Here is a 14886-nt window from a genome sequence, read left to right as displayed (position 1 = left end):
GGGTGCATGCGCTCTCCTTGGACTCCCGGCTGTGGTGTCCCTTCTGCAGGGCTCAGAGCTCCATGTTTGTGTTCCCAGCTCCTCTGTCCCCTGTGAGTGGCCGTGTCTCCCTCCCCCACCCTGACCCATCACCATCTTTGCTGCTCTGCAGCCCACTCCGGAGCATTTCTCTCAGCCTCTTGTACTGGGAGTGTCATGCCTCACCCTCCCCAAGAATAGTTTGGGGAATTGCACTGTTGTCTCCATCAAGTCAAAAGGGTCTTGGGCAATCATTCTGTCCAAGGGAAGGCTGACCATGAACTTGAGAGGAATCGAGGCATTGAGCAAGGGAGCTGTAAAAGATCTGTGTCTCCCTCAGCTCCTACTCGCTCCAGCCTTTCTGACCCATGCGAGCACTGGCACAAAACAGCTTTCTCTTCTCATTGTTCTGGGAAGGTCTCATGTTCACACCTGCTGTCTCCCCATTCAGGAGTTAAGCTTTTATGGGGTGGAATAGACACTTGCATTAGAGGAGTTGATGTTTGCATCTCTTTAACTCCATTTTGAAATAGTTACACATTACAAAAGAGTTGCAAACATTATATAAAGCATTCTCATGTATGCTCCACCCAGCCTCCTGAAATAATACATAACCACAGTGCAGTTATCAAAATCCAGAAATAAGCATTGCTACAGCGATTTTAATGACTGTACAGTCACTCTTCAGATTTTGTCACTTGCCCTGCAAATGCCCGATTTTTTGTCCACATTAAATGTAGTTGCTGGGCTTTCCTAGGTTGCTGTCTTGACCACTTACTATGTGTTAGGCACTCTCCTAAGTCAGACTATTTTCATGCTTCTCATTTTGTCCTCACAGTCTTGTTAGTTAGGCTTCTACTTATTGTCGACATTTAACCAGAATGTGAATATTGTTTAAGATAGCTATAATGTCTAGAATGAGGTTCAGAGAAGTTCATTAACTTGACGGAGGAAACGCCGCCAGTAAACAGTAGCACTAGCCTTTAAAGCAGATATGTCTGCTTGGGAGGGACCCTGAACTTCTCACTCATACATCTACACAGCCGGGTAGCCAGGGTTCTGGTCGCCCCCTCCCATGTTCCTAATGCCTTTCCTTTCCCATATACCCACTTATTCATATATTCTCAAGTGCTCAGCACTCTGCTAAATATATAGCAGGAGTTCAATAAAGATTTTTGAGTGGGATTCAACAGTCCAGGTATTTGATAGAACTTAAGTCGGGGTTGGAATTGCAACAACATTCGTGCCTTTTTTTTTTTTTTTTTTTAGCTTTTGGCTTCCAAGATGGTGCCATGTCAGCTCTTTGAATTTATTTCTCAGTAACGACCACATGGTGCTTAGTTGACTCGTTCATCGCTCTCAGGTCAAAGTTGGCAATGAAGATTCTTTATTTGTGGCTGGAACTCTGTTGGTGCCGACCAAGTGATGTGTTCATGGCCCTGGGCACCTTGTCTCTCCTTGTTGCTCCTCCTGGCACGTCCTTCCAGGACCAATGGCACATTTGCAGCACTTGCTGGATGACTAAAGTTTCAAAAGTGTGCTCTGAGAATAAAATATGTCTTGACCGGGTGTTCAATATGACAGCTGATTTAGGAACTACATTCCCAAAGCATGCTTTCTGAAGGAGAGCTGTCTCTGGAGGAATATCATACACCTCTCCTGTGACATGGTAGCAGGTTTTTCAGCGATTTGGTGAAGCCCGAAAAGATGTGTTGATCAAATCTGCAGAAGACAAATTTATGAGATGGCGCTACCACAAAAGATGACAGACTCAAACTACAGAAGGCCTCGACAGGCCAGAACACTTGGCTGAAACCACAAGATGAAATGAAACAGAGATATAAGTCAAGGCCTGCATTCAGGCTCCAAAAAATCAATTGCACAAGTAGTGGACAGGGAAAACTTAGATTTATAGCCCTTCGTGTGCAAAAGATGTGGGAGGGAGTTTTAATAGACCACAAACTCAACAGGAAGCCAAGAGCAGTTCTGGCTCCTGGAGAAGGACCACAACCCTGTACTACATTCCCCGAGGAAGCGCACATGGAGAAGATAAGCAGTGGTCCTGCCGAGCGCAGGGCTGGCCACAGCACCTTGAGGATTCTTCTCAATTCAAAGGGTCACCTTTTAGGATGAAAACTTACAAAATGCATATAAATATGTGTTCATATTATGTGATAATATTATTTATAGTATATTTGTTCAAAGCTGCAAGCTGTCCTAAAACTGATACCACAAGAAATAAAAACCTTTCAAGAGGTTCTCATTAGCCAGAGCAGTGGCTCTCAACCCAGGGTAGGTATTAGAAACCCCTGGAGCTTTAAACATTTCATATCCTAGAATGACTGATTCAGTAGGCTTGGGTAGAATCTGATATCTGCGTCTTCAAAAACTTTTTAGATAGTTCTGATAAATAGCCAGGACTGAGAGTCCCTGGCCTAAGGAACACAGTCTGAACTCCTCAGCCTGGCTCAGTACAGGTTTGCCTCTCAACCATCCTTCCTACCTAATTTCCACTGTCTTCTTGTTGAGAGTTGAATTTTGTCCCTGTAAAAGGTATGTTAAACTCCTAACTGCAGTACTTGAGAATGCGACTTTATTTGGAAATAGGCTCTTTGCTAATGTCACAAAGTGAGGATGAGGTCATATTCCATCAGGCAGGCTCCACTCTGATACGTCCGGTACAACAGGTGTCCTTATAAGAAGAGGAGACAGACATGAGGAGAAGACCATGGAGATACAGACACAGATGCAGAGGACGGCCACCCTGTGAAGACATGGTCAGAGAAACCCCAAGCCAAGGACTGCCCGTGGCCACCAGAAGCTGGGAGAGGTGAGGAAGGATCCTCCATGGGGCTTTGGAGAGAACACAGCCCTGCCCATACCTCGATCTCGGACTGAGAGGGAACACTGTGAAGGAGATGGGAGGTGTTCGGGTGGGTGCTGGGCTGTACGCCAGAGGATTATCAAAGCCCAGGTCCTTCCAGTCCTGTTCTCGCCATAGCCCAAGGCAGGATGTGGTCTTTGCTGTTGCAGTTGAAGCTGGGTCTCTACCATATTGGGGCTCAGCTGGGAGAGTCAGATCCAGCCAGTGGGTACAGAGGCCTGGGCATGGTGCACACCATGTTTGTTTCTGTTTCTGTAGCAGAAACTTAGTCCAGTCTTCTTACTGCTGTGCCCAGATCCCCCTGCTGCCTCCCATCTCCTTCACAGTGATAAACTAAGCCCTCACTGTTTTTACACTGAGAAGGTGGCTGCAGTAGATTCTGTAGCAACTTCTAGGACACCAGAGCTCCGCCTTAGCTAGAGCAGGAGCTCCTGACTGCCTGGGAATGCATCACACAGTGCAGTACCTGGTATAGCCTGGTGAGCGAGCACAGCCTCGGGTCACAGTGCCAAGGTGCCAGGCACCACCCTTTAGGTCTCGAAGTTCATATCAGAACTCCAAGATGAACAGGCCACTCCAGGGCATGGAGCAAAGCAAGAAACCTTGAGATTGGGGATCTCTTCCTCGTCACTCCTGTGCTGTGATCCCACCATCAAAACAGCTCCTGTCGAGATCAACATGTGGTCAAATCCAATCCTCACCCCTCAACCTTGTGCCACAGCTGTCCCTTACCTCCTGGGAACCCCACACCCTGAGGGTGTCTACACCTCAGGACACTCTCATTCTCCTCCCTGGGACCCTCCCAGCCTCCCCACCCCTAAACACTGGAAGGCGCCCACTCCCAGACTCAGTCCTCAGGTCATTCCTCTCCATTCTTTGTCTCCATGTGACATGGCAGGTCTGGAAGGCCTCCCAGGACCTGGCTGCTGCCTCCTCCCTGCTCCATCCCAGCGCACTGCCTTCCTCATGCGGCCACATGCTGCTGTCCCTACGGCAGCCTCAGAGTCTCTGTGTTTCCAGAAGGTTCTTCCTCCAGATGTCTGCGCGCCTCATTCCCCCACTTCTTTGGGTCTCTTCTCAAAAGTCATCTGATCCAAAGGCCTTCGGGGACCCCCTCGAGGCCTCCTGGCAGCTCCTGCCTTCACTTGTTGGTTTTGTCTTTTTCCCACGGATCAATGTGAGTTCCATGGGGACAGGGACTTTGTTCATTTGTGCATCTTTCCCCAGCATCCAGAAGAGTGTCTGGCATAACAATGAGACCAGCAACTTTTGTGGTATGAATGCAAACATATTGGTTAATTTGGGGGGTGATCCTCACTCAGTAATTGCCAGAATCTAGGTATTTTATTGTTGAAAGATACTTCTGGTAGCAACTTAAAGAAAAACTGTTGAGATCATAATACTCTTTCCCACACTTTGACTAGAGTTTACGTTTAATAATGATCACAACCATCACACTAATATTTAGCCATTGTTTTCACATATTCCCTGAGTATTGACTGAGAGCCACTGGGCCAGAGAATGGGCTAGGGGCTGGGATGTACAGTGGTGAATGGAGACTGTCACTGCACCTACCTTCCTTGGCTTCCAGGCTAGTGGGCAGAGAGATGTTTTGCAAAAATCACAAAAATACACTTATAATTACATATTCAGGTGAGTGCTATGCAGAAGCAGCACAGGCACGCTAAAGGACTGACTGAACGTGGAAGCCTTTCTAAAGAAGTCACATTTAATCTGAGCCCTAAAGGGTGGTGCCTGGGGCCTTGGCACCCATGACCCAAAGCTGTGTGCGCTCGCTGGGCTATACCAGATGTTGCATCCTGTGGTTCATTCCTGGGCCATCAGGAGCTCCTACCCTGGCTAAGGCAGAGCTCTGCTCTCCTGGGAGTTGCTACAGAATCAACTGCAGCCACCTTCTTGGTGTAAAAATAGCATCTCCCTCTGCTTACGGAGTTGGGTTGCTCAGCAACCTGTTTTTTCCCTTTTCTTTTTGAATCTCCCCACACACCGATTTTCATTGGCTCTTCCGAGACCCATTGGGGAGGGCTGATTGGCCAGGACTATCTGATGGGTCCTGCTGCCAGGAGCCAAGGAGGCCAGGAGGCCAGGGGAGGCAAGCAGGACTCCCACAGGCTCACTGGTGCCCTCGCAGCCTCAGCGACATCTAGTGGACCTTCCTGCCCCTTGCCCTGTGAGGGCGATGGGGGCTGAAAGAGAGGGGCAGGGAGATGTGCTCTTTGTTTTGGAGACATGTGGAGGTCTGTCCAGTCAGACCACTCAAAAATAAAGACATCTGGGCAGGGCGTGGTGGTTCACGCCTGTAATCCCAGCACTTTGGGAGGCCGAGGCGGGCAGATCACTTGAGGTCAGGAGTTCAAGACCATCCTAACTAACAGGGAGAAACCCTGTCTCTACTAGAAACATAAACATTAGCCGGGCATAGTGTCAGGTGCCAGTAATCCCAGCTACTCCAGAGGCTGAGGCAGGAGAATGACTTGAACCCAGGAGGCAGAGGTTGCAGTAAGCTGAGATCACGCCACTGCACTCCAGCCTCGGTGACAGACCAAGACTCTGTCTCAAAGAAAACTAAAAATAAAAATAAAAAAATAAAGGCATCTGATCAGTGGGCACACATCTCCCTCTCTCTCTTTTGTCTCTCTCTCTCTCTCTCTCTCCTCTCTCTCTCTCTCTCTCTCTCTGTCTCCAAACCCCATGTGTACATACATCTAGTTGTAAAGAAGGAGAGACTGTAGTTGAACACCTTTCTTCCAAACCCAGTGAGTATTGGTTATAATTGGTTGGTAACAGAAAAAGGATTACAGGACAAATCAGAGACAAAGTTTACTTCTCCCTTCTCAGGCTCCAGCTCGAGGCCAAATTCAATAATCAGTCTATAAAGGAGAACTGCAGGCTTCATATCTATCCAATTCACTGTCATAGTTACTTGATGTCACTGTGATCATTACACAGCAAAATATACAATGTTCCCTGAACTAACCAGACTAATGATAACAGGCCCCTGACTGAAGCGAGGGGCAAGTGTGTGTTTAAAACCAGACCTGAGCACTTTGGGAGGCCGAGACGGGCGGATCACGAGGTCAGGAGATCGAGACCATCCTGGCTAACATGGTGAAACCCCGTCTCTACTAAAAAATACAAAAAACTAGCCGGGCGACATGGCGGGCGCCTGTAGTCCCAGCTGCTTGGGAGGCTGAGGCAGGAGAATGGCGTAAACCCAGGAGGCAGAGCTTGCAGTGAGCTGAGACCCGGCCACTGCACTCCAGCCTGGGCGGCAGAGCAAGACTCCGTCTCAAAAAAAAAAAAAAAAAAAAAAAAAAAAAAAAAAAAACCAGACCTGGGCACTCTCTTAATGAGCGAAGGCCCAGTTGTAGGTCACGGTCATGTGCACAGCCATAATAGGAGAGGGAGAGCCCAGGCTGCATGGGACGAAGCACTGTAGACAGCAGCACATTCCAGCTCAGCTCCATGTGGACTCCTCCACTGAATTCTCCACCAACAGGCTTTGATGATTCCACAGTGAAGCATATTCACCCACTTGGAAGCTCCTCATCTATCAGGACCCGGCTCTGTTTCTGTGGTATCTCCAGCTCCTGCCTCGACGCCCGGCAGGAACTCAGTGCTCCCCCAAGGCTAGCTAAACGAATGAACCTCCGCGCCATGTGGCAAAAAGGGGCACCTCTCCTGTTACGCCCAGCTCCACACCAGATATGTCTTCAATTCACTTCTAGAGTTATTCACCTAAAGTATTAAAAATGAGCATTCTCTCCTCTGTTTTAAAACAGCTGGTGGCTCCTGTGGCACAGAGAACAAAGCCCAGATCCTCATGAGGGCTCCAGGTCTCATGTGGGCTGCCTCCACCTCCCCTGCCTCTCATCTGGCTGCTCAGCCCTTGTTACAAAATGCCCCGCATGGCCAGGCATGGTGGCTCATGCCTGTAATCCCAGCACTTTGGGAGGCCGAGGCGGGCACATCACCTGAGGTCAGGAGCTCAAGACCAGCCTGACCAACAGGGAGAAACTCTGTCTCTACTAAAAATACAAAATTAGCCAGGTGTGATGGTGCATGCCTGTAATCCCAGCTACTCGGGAGGCTGAAGCAGGAGACTCGCTTAAACTTGGGAGGTGGAGGTTGTGGTGAGCTGAGATTGCACCATTGCACTCGAGCCTGGGCAACAAGAGTGAAACTCCGTCTCAAAAAAAAAAAAAAAAAAAGAATTGTTTTTCTCATTTTCTTTGTTCTCATTTATTTGTCCCCATGACTAAGTCCAGTCCTGTCACTTAAAATTATCCACCAGACATTAGCTTATCTGATATGCATGGTTGAGGTCAGAGTATCCAGAGATATTGATTCATTCCATTGTCCAAGTTGCTTTTCAAATAGTCCCAGTCGATTATTAACTATTGATAACCTTTGTTCTTACCTCATTTGTGTGAGCTGTAGGAAATCATGGTCAATAATTATTTCCAAATTGAATAAAAACAAAGACACATTTTGTATATGTATGTACAATCTATAAGTAGGACTGCATGGATCACATATGCAGATTACATTTCTGTCTGACAAGCTCATGGTCTTCTCAGAATCTTTGTTCAGAAAAGCCCACCCCATATTGACCAACCACACCTCCACTCCTCTCACCACAACCCTTGTTTCTCAGAGATCTGCAAACAGATGCCACGATTTGAATCTGTGCTTCCTCGGCTGGATTTATGTGATGCAAAAATGAGCAAGAGGCAAGCCGGCTGCCGAGCAGTGATCCTTCTCCTTTGATTGGTGTTTCTGGATTCAAGGTCAAATGGTAAGTTGACTGTTTTTTATCCCAGCTGGTGGGTTGCTGTTGGCATCACATGCATAGGTGGTGCACCCTGAATTACTTCTCCTCTCTTTGCTCTTCCTTGATATGGTGTGAACTCCCAATACTCCCTCACAGAACTGGCTCTCTTCAGCATTCCTTGTTTCAAAGAATGGTTATCTGTGACAGGGCTGGAATTTGTGAGCCCATCTAGAGAAGGAAGTTCTAGGAAGTGGCTACCCACCGGTGATGATGTTTCCTTGCCATCCTTCCCATTTCAGGTGTGGCCCACGGGCTGTTCTTGCCAGTGAAATGTCAGTGGAGGTATCAGCATTATTTCTGGGCCAAGACTGAAGGGCAGATGTGTCTTCTCCACACTCATCATCCTTCCACAGTCTGGGCACAGACAACAGTGAGTCCCTGGAGAAGGCAAGGCTGCAGAAGAAAGGGTCCTGGGTACATGAGGGAAAGCTGCCCAGACCAGGAACACACATTTTATACTGTTATGTGAACCAGAATAACTTCTGTTGTGTTTGAGCCATTTATATGTGGTCTATTTGTCACAGCAGCCAGCATTACTGTTACTAACACTATAAACTGAGCAAGATAGAAACACAGAAGTCACTCCTGACACTTTTTTCCTCATCTACATCTAACTCTTTGTCAAGTCCTGTTGCTTTACTTCCAAAGTAAAATTGAGGTATGATAAAGGAGAGTAATAGGATGTTGGTGAGTTAGGTGAGGTTCAGTTTTTACAGAATTTTGTAAGGAGTTCGAAATTTTATTCTTCTGCTTTGGGAGTTCATTGGAGAATATTAATTAATTGTGTTTTATATGGTTTCAGTTTTTAAAAAAACTTTTTCTGCTTGCTCTGACTACACTGTGGAACATGGAGGAAGGCTAATTTGGTTAGAAGTTGAACTAGTTTAGTGCTAGTGAAGATGGAGGAAAGTAGACGAATTTAGGATTCATTTTGGAAGTAAAGTTGAGAGAACTTCTTTAGGGTTTGAATGTGATGGATATAGGGAAGTGAGAGATCAATAATGAGAGAGTTGTGGTTGGAGTTTGGTGCCACATATTGAGACTAGGAGACAGAAAAGACAATTGGAGGAAGACAAATTAGATTTCTCCTTTGGACATGTTGAGTTTGAGGTTTCAATAAGACATCCATGTGCATAGGTCCAGGAAACTGTTGTATAACAGGCTGCTACTCACTGGAAGTTGGAAGGATAAAAGGTGGAGGTAACATTTTGGGAATTATTTTCATGAAGATGGTGATTAAAGCCATTACTTTGGATGAGATCACCTGGGGAGAAAGTGTAGTGTAGACACAAAAAAAAAGGCTGAGTACTTCAACGTTTATCAACAGAGAAGATGGAGAACAGCCAGGAGGAAACAGGAGGATGAGACATCCTAGAAACCAAGGGAAGAGGATGCTTTAAGGTGGAAGCAGTCATCTGTGGAAAAAGAAGAGGGCGTCAAGAAGAGGGCAGAGAAATGGCCACTGGATTTAGCAAGAAGGAGGCCACTGGGGACCATAACAAGGATGGTTTCGTTGGAGTGGAGAGATGGAAGCCTGGTTGCAATGGGCCAAGGAGAGAATCTCAGCTGAGGAAGTGGGAATGGAAACATTGGTTTCAAGGGGAACAGAGGAGCAGGGCAGTAACTGGAGAGAATTACAGGACTTAGGAGGGTAGATACACCAAAGATGAAAGGTATGAGAGAAGTTTTAATGCTGAAGGGAATGGCCAAGTATAAAGGAAATAATTGGTGGTATAGTAAAGAGGAAGGTAATTTCAAGACAAAGTCTTTGAGAAGAGAGAGGGAATGGAATCTGAAGCAGCAGTGGAGGGGCTGGTCTGTGTTGGGGTAAGGCCATTACATATGCCTTAGGGGAAGGGAGATGTGGAGACCTCCATGGATCTGGATGGGCCTACATAGGGAAAGAGACAGGGGAGTCTCTATGATTGATCCTATTTTTGCAATAAACAATGAAGAGAGGTCATTGGCCAAGAGTAAAAAGTAACTTAAGAATCAACCCATACAGGAAATTAATACCTAATTTCTTAGACTATAAATATAATCACTAACTTTAATTTTTCAAAATAAAGTCTTGCTCAATAATTTTTCTCTCTTTATGGTACAATTTTTTCCTCTAAATTGGGTCAAATCCTTCTAAGGGGACTTTTCTAGGCAGCAAGCTTTTTTGGAGGGCAAGGATCTCCTATACTTTAGATCATTAACAAACAAATGTAAACATAAGAAAAGAAGTGTTCTTTTTATATTTTACATTTCTCTAAGTTAAAATGTCTTAATTTCCATTAATTTCCCTTAGTGTTTTTGTTTTCACTTAGTACTGCATTTGGGCATAACCATGGAATCTTATTCAGAAAGATTCAAATCCAGTATAAGTCACATTCAACTCTCCTTCTTTTTTTAAGCAGCATAAAATTGGTCACATTCTAAGACTTTCATTCAACAATGTCTACCAAAGTAATTTGTCTACTAATTAATAGATTTGAGTTTTCTTTGTTATTTTAGCTTTTGTGTCATATTTACCGAAATTCTTTTATCATTTTTAGATATTTCGTGCCTTTCATTATTTAGTCATTATGAGCTTTTGTTTAATAGAATATGTTATTCACCGTGTACAAGGAAACATCACCACTCTCCAGTCTCCAAATAACCGTAGATGTAGATATTTGTAAAGAATTGTTATGCAGAGCCAAAGCCATCCCACTACATAAAGTGATTTCTTTAACTTTACAAAAGTAATGGTATTTTCATACCAAAACCTTACTAATTTCAACCAATTCAGGAAATTTACTTCAAATATTGGAGAGATGAAATTTTATATCATAAATAAATGAAATTTTATTATATTTATGTCTACAAAGTCTATGTAGAAGTTGTTTAAATTAGTAGACATGATTAAATTGTTATTCCTAGTGTACATTTACATACACACAATTAAAAGCGACTCAACCCTTAAAGATCTTGATCTTTTATATGTATTAATCTTTATTTAATAATCATTAAGAATCTTGTCCATATCTATTAATTTCACTAACAAACACTTTTTATTAACTGTAAATAGCATGGTTATACTTGTAAGGAATCTAAAACACATATGTATATACATATATGCATTTAAATATTAAAATACATATGTTCATATATTTTAAATAGCCATTTACATGGTAATTTTAAAAATTCTTTTCTTTTTCTGTAATTATCTGCAGTAAGCATATAATACTCTTTTTTACTTTTGTTTTCCTTTTTTTGAGACAGAGTCTTGCTCTGTTGCCCAGGCTGGAGTGCAGTGGCATGATCTCGGCTCACTGCAAGCTCCTCCTTCCGGGTTCACGCCATTCTCCTGTCTCCGCCTCCAGAGTAGCTGGGACTACAGGCGCCCGCCACCATGCCTGGCTAATGTTTTGTATTTTTAGTAGAGATGGGTTTTCACCGTGTTAGCCAGGATGGTCTCGATCTCCTGACCTCGTGATCCACCTGCCTCGGCCTCCCGAAGTGCTGGGATTACAAACGTGAGCCACTGCGCCTGACCAATACTTTTTTAACTGAAAACAAAAAACAAAAAAACAAAACAACAACAACAAAAAAAAGCAGCCTCAAAGAATGAGAGTGATTATTAAACACTTGCAAGTGCTAAAGGTTCATAAAATCCAAATATTAACAATGTTGGCCTGGAGCTGAAAAGACTGCATGCAACCAGTGACAGCACATGGAGTTTTCCAAATGTCAGGTTTAAAAACAAAGCAGTAATAACCTTACTAGACACAAATCTAGTCATAAAAATAATAGTATATGTTCTTATAATTCGGAAAAGATGTGTTATTTTATAAAATAATTTTTTCCCCCTTTCCTTATTCCTTTTTACCTTCCCTTTTTCTTCTTCCCTCCCTTCTTTCCTCCTTCCTTCCTTCTTTCCTTTCTTCCTTCCTTCCTTCTTCCCTCCCTCCCACCTTCCTCCCTCCTTCTTTCCTTCCTCCCTTCCTTCCCTCCTTCCCTCTCTCCTTCCCTCCTTCCTTCCCTCCTTCCTTCCCTCCTTCCTTCTTTCCTTCCTTCCTTCTTTCCTTCCTTCCCCTCACTTCCCTCCTTCCCTCCTTCCTTCCTTCCTCCCTCCCTCTTTCATTCCTCCCTCCCTACTTCCTCCCCCCTCCCTCCTTCCCTCCTCCCCTCTTCCCTCCTCCCTCCTCCCTTCCTCCCCTCCTCTCTACTCCCCTCCTCCCTCCTCCCTTCCTCCTCTGCTCTATCCTCCCCTCCTTCCCTCCTCCCCTTTCCCTCCTCCCCTTTCCCTCCTCCCTCCTCCCTCCTCCCCTCTTCCCTCCTCTCCCCCTCCTTCCTTCCTTCCTTCCTTCCTTCCTTCCTTCCTTCCTTTCTTCCTTCCTTCCTTCCCTACATGAGACTGGTGGCAAAGCCAGTCATCTTGGAACAGTGAACTCCTGGAGAGGAGCTTAAAGTCATGTAAGACCCTTCTGTGTCACAAAGTGCTTTGGTCAGTACTGCTCCAAGGATGCAGTGGAAAGGAGGAAGCTCTCCATTTAGCTTTACCAGCATAAAAACATTTCGCACTTTTCCTAGCCTCCTGTGAACTCACATCCTGAGATTCCTTCTTCCTTTTCTACCACTTGCCTTCTGCAGGGACCTGTCCTAGGACCCATGGTACCAAAGCCACTTGAATGACAGGGGTTATGCACTTGGCCTTTAAGTTCATGTTAAGCAATGTTTTTCAAACTCCAGGTCTCAAACCAATAGTCAGTCATGAAATTAACTTGGTGGAACCCAAGCTGGACTTTTTATAATGGAATAATAGATAATGGCTTCAAAAAGTCAGATTAGGACAAAGCAAGGTGAAAGAATAGAAATAATGGGAAGATGAGGTGGAAGGAACACCTGGGAAGGGGTCCTCTGGCAGGTGCCAGAGAATGCACACACGGGGAGGAAAAGGAACCCATGGAACAGAGGAAGCCTGGAATAGGAGAGGTGCCTAGGAAAGAGAACACTTACGCTGCCTAAAGGTCAGATCCTTTCCCTTAGGATCAGGAGTTCTAAGAGGCATTGAAGGAGCCCAGTCCCTGGGTTGCAAAAAGTAAAGAGACTATTGCCAAGAGAGGTGAAGTAACATGACCAAAGTCACATGGTAGATCGGAGTCCAGGTAAATAAATTAATAGCCAAGACGGTTAATTTGCAGGTGCTTACAGCCCTGTCCTTGCTGGACAGGTCTTGAGAGGTAGGGCTCTGTCTGGGAACCTTAACCCTCTCTTTATGGGCCAGGCAATCACAGAGCAGGGTCTTGTGTTAGGAGGACCCCTCTGCATATTTTCAACTAGGTTTTGAACTCATCAGGACAAGCAGCCTTCTTGGCTTTTACATAGCAGGAGACTACTCATGGTGATGGGGCCAAAACCCTGGCTGCAAGGTGCAAGGCTCCACCGCCTGGAGTCCCAGTGCAGTGCAGGCCTGCGGCCGTGGTTGCAGGATTCACTGGTCCTGTGTGGGAGATTCAGGATCTGGGCCACATCTCTTTCCCCAGAGGTGGGTAACGCTGTTTCCAGCGTGGAAGGCCAGGGGCATAAGTATGTGCTAGAGGCTCAGGTGAGGGGCGGGTGAGAGCCTCCCTCCGTGACAGCAGCTGCACTTCCTGGGAGCCTCCCGTTGCTGGAACTCGATTCAGGCGCAAGTCAGTTCAGAGACACTCTCAGTGCATTGCACAGTGGGAGCCGCAGTCGCTCGCTGCAGACTCTGCAAAGAGGAGCTCTGAGGTTTGGGCTGAGAGTCACTGGTCACCCTGAAGTTTGTGGCCTCAGCTTCCTTCCCCCTCACCATCCTGCTCCTCACCCAGGTGTCAGGGGTTCGTGTGCTGCCGAGACCTGAGTGCCATCGCAGTTCGTGGAATCCAGCAAGTAAGAGGAACAAAGCACCCTGCAGGAGGAGCGGATGCCTCAGACCAGTGATGGGCCTCCCTGCAGAGGTGGGAGAAGGACCGTGGAACAGCCCAGAGCAGCACGGATGAGGGCTGAGACCGTGCCCAGAGCAGCAGAGGTGAGGGCTGAGGCCATGCCTGGACACCTCTGGCTCTGCAAAATAGTTTGTTCAGAGCCAGACAGAAAACTGTAGTCAGATCTGTAGAGAGAACAGGCTTCAGTCATTGCTACTTTAAACCAACAAAGGAACTAACAAAAAACTACACCTCGAGTCTGAGGACAACATTGGAAACCCAGAGAAGAAGAGGGTGAACTTTAAACAGGTGTCGTTCTGGAGTCAAGTCAGGAACTGAGGAATATGTTTCCCAAAACCGGGAGGAACCTCTTATTTCAGCAAATGCTTGGGAGAGGAGGAGCAAGAATACTTTGAAAAGTAAGGCTGTTTTGCAGCCCCAGAATAATCTTCACACAAATTATTACAAGGAAGCAAGGTGGATGCAAATGATGCCACAGGAAGCAGCTGGACTCTTTCCCTGTTCACAGAGAGCTAGGGAGGGCTGCCATGCAGGGCTTCACCCACCTGGGAAGGCTGGGTCTTGTGTTTTGTTTTGTTTCTTCTTAGAGAATGAGAAAGCGCCTCCCAAAGGAGACAGTCCATAAACAACACCCACAAAGGCAGCCAAAAATGTCTTGGGCTACCTTTGGGTTGGAGAAACGGGCTTTAAGGAACTGCAGAGTGCTTGATTTTGCTTGGGAGTTGCTTTTTCTCAATGTGGGTTCCAGTCACAGCAGCAGAGGCCACCAAAAAGAATCCACATCCAACCCAGCAAGGCGGCTGGGAACCTGGAACGCACAGGCTGCGTGTGATAACACCAAGGCAAGCCTAGTGAAGGCTGGAGGTGTCCCCCTGCCAATTCCATGTTGTATTGTCAGAGGAGGGGGCATTTCAGATGCTGCTTTTCCAGTGGGAAGGCAGCCCTGCCAAGACAGACCTCTTCCCAGAACATGGGGACTCCAGCGTCCCAATCCGTGAATGGGATGTGTCTTTTCACTGAGTAGCAAATCTCCAGGGTGGAGTCTCGTCAAGCAGTATGTTTTCCATGGCACCCTAGAACAGCTGCAACCAGAAAGCTGCTCCATGGCGAATTTCCTCGGATTTCTCGTCCGCCATCTTCCTCCACCTACCACACGCTGTGCACTGCAGGACAGGTCAGAGGTGGGCTGC

At 46.2% G+C, this 14886-nt stretch overlaps 1 long non-coding RNA gene across 1 annotated transcript in view; it reads right to left on the bottom strand.

Moving 5' to 3' along the window:
* Window positions 1-1266: 1266 nt before the first annotated feature.
* LOC117096901 overlaps window positions 1267-14886 on the bottom strand; it is a 92948-nt gene continuing 79328 nt past the window's right edge. The window contains exon 2 of the long non-coding RNA XR_004442707.1: window positions 1267-1740. This is a non-coding gene — a long non-coding RNA (uncharacterized LOC117096901). The remainder of the gene's footprint in view (window positions 1741-14886) is intronic.

Source organism: Trachypithecus francoisi, unplaced genomic scaffold (genome assembly GCF_009764315.1).
Source record: "Trachypithecus francoisi isolate TF-2019V2 unplaced genomic scaffold, Tfra_2.0 Lachesis_group15, whole genome shotgun sequence".
NCBI classification, from domain to species: Eukaryota; Metazoa; Chordata; class Mammalia; order Primates; family Cercopithecidae; genus Trachypithecus; species Trachypithecus francoisi.
The sequence above is the reverse complement of the archived record's forward strand: the minus strand, read 5'-3'. Positions and strand labels throughout refer to the sequence as shown.